The sequence below is a fragment of the Anastrepha obliqua genome, unplaced genomic scaffold, assembly GCF_027943255.1.
Source record: "Anastrepha obliqua isolate idAnaObli1 unplaced genomic scaffold, idAnaObli1_1.0 ptg000104l, whole genome shotgun sequence".
Taxonomy (NCBI): Eukaryota; Metazoa; Arthropoda; class Insecta; order Diptera; family Tephritidae; genus Anastrepha; species Anastrepha obliqua.
Window position 1 is genome coordinate 1 of NW_026562222.1, and position 2,500 is coordinate 2,500.

A 2,500-nucleotide genomic window follows, 5' to 3' on the forward strand; every position below is an offset into this window, starting at 1 on the left:
TCTTTATTATATATTTTAGTGCCAATATGCCAAGGTTATATTCCATAACTCTCTATTTAAACTAACGTATGGAAAACCAGGCATAAAATCACAATATTACCAGTTTAATATGGCTTAAATTCGAGTTTCATATAGTTATGATTCGATTTATATGCTTCAATATCATTGGTTAGTTAACTTTTGATATTTTCATATTATTTCACATGCCTTCACCGTGAGTGTTTTTTGCCATGCACACCTCACATTGTCAAAAATGTATGGGAAAAATTCATTTCAATACATTTCAGTTTGATTTGAAATGTCTTTATTATATATTTTAATGGCAATATGCCAAGGTTATATTCCATAAAATGTTAGTATAGAATATAGATTCTTCATATATGTATATATATTCGAGAATTTTTTTCTATTTAAACTAACGTATGGAAAACCAGGCATAAAATCACAATATTACCAGTTTAATATGGCTCAAATTCGAGTTTCATATAGTTATGATTCGATTTATATGCTTCAATATCATTGGTTAGTTAACTTTTGATATTTTCATATTATATCACATGCCTTCACCGTGAGTGTTTTTTGCCATGCACACCTCACATTGTCAAAAATGTATGGGAAAAATTCATTTCAATACATTTCAGTTTGATTTGAAATGTCTTTATTATATATTTTAGTGCCAATATGCCAAGGTTATATTCCATAACTCTCTATTTAAACTAACGTATGGAAAACCAGGCATAAAATCACAATATTACCAGTTTAATATGGCTTAAATTCGAGTTTCATATAGTTATGATTCGATTTATATGCTTCAATATCATTGGTTAGTTAACTTTTGATATTTTCATATTATTTCACATGCCTTCACCGTGAGTGTTTTTTGCCATGCACACCTCACATTGTCAAAAATGTATGGGAAAAATTCATTTCAATACATTTCAGTTTGATTTGAAATGTCTTTATTATATATTTTAGTGCCAATATGCCAAGGTTATATTCCATAACTCTCTATTTAAACTAACGTATGGAAAACCAGGCATAAAATCACAATATTACCAGTTTAATATGGCTTAAATTCGAGTTTCATATAGTTATGATTCGATTTATATGCTTCAATATCATTGGTTAGTTAACTTTTGATATTTTCATATTATTTCACATGCCTTCACCGTGAGTGTTTTTTGCCATGCACACCTCACATTGTCAAAAATGTATGGGAAAAATTCATTTCAATACATTTCAGTTTGATTTGAAATGTCTTTATTATATATTTTAATGGCAATATGCCAAGGTTATATTCCATAAAATGTTAGTATAGAATATAGATTCTTCATATATGTATATATATTCGAGAATTTTTTTCTATTTAAACTAACGTATGGAAAACCAGGCATAAAATCACAATATTACCAGTTTAATATGGCTCAAATTCGAGTTTCATATAGTTATGATTCGATTTATATGCTTCAATATCATTGGTTAGTTAACTTTTGATATTTTCATATTATATCACATGCCTTCACCGTGAGTGTTTTTTGCCATGCACACCTCACATTGTCAAAAATGTATGGGAAAAATTCATTTCAATACATTTCAGTTTGATTTGAAATGTCTTTATTATATATTTTAGTGCCAATATGCCAAGGTTATATTCCATAACTCTCTATTTAAACTAACGTATGGAAAACCAGGCATAAAATCACAATATTACCAGTTTAATATGGCTCAAATTCGAGTTTCATATAGTTATGATTCGATTTATATGCTTCAATATCATTGGTTAGTTAACTTTTGATATTTTCATATTATATCACATGCCTTCACCGTGAGTGTTTTTTGCCATGCACACCTCACATTGTCAAAAATGTATGGGAAAAATTCATTTCAATACATTTCAGTTTGATTTGAAATGTCTTTATTATATATTTTAGTGCCAATATGCCAAGGTTATATTCCATAACTTTCTATTTAAACTAACGTATGGAAAACCAGGCATAAAATCACAATATTACCAGTTTAATATGGCTTAAATTCGAGTTTCATATAGTTATGATTCGATTTATATGCTTCAATATCATTGGTTAGTTAACTTTTGATATTTTCATATTATATCACATGCCTTCACCGTGAGTGTTTTTTGCCATGCACACCTCACATTGTCAAAAATGTATGGGAAAAATTCATTTCAATACATTTCAGTTTGATTTGAAATGTCTTTATTATATATTTTAGTGCCAATATGCCAAGGTTATATTCCATAACTTTCTATTTAAACTAACGTATGGAAAACCAGGCATAAAATCACAATATTACCAGTTTAATATGGCTTAAATTCGAGTTTCATATAGTTATGATTCGATTTATATGTTTCAATATCATTGGTTAGTTAACTTTTGATATTTTCATATCATTTCACATGCCTTCACCGTGGTGTTTTTTGCCATGCACACCTCACATTGTCAAAAATGTATGGGGAAAATTCATTTCAATACATTTCAGT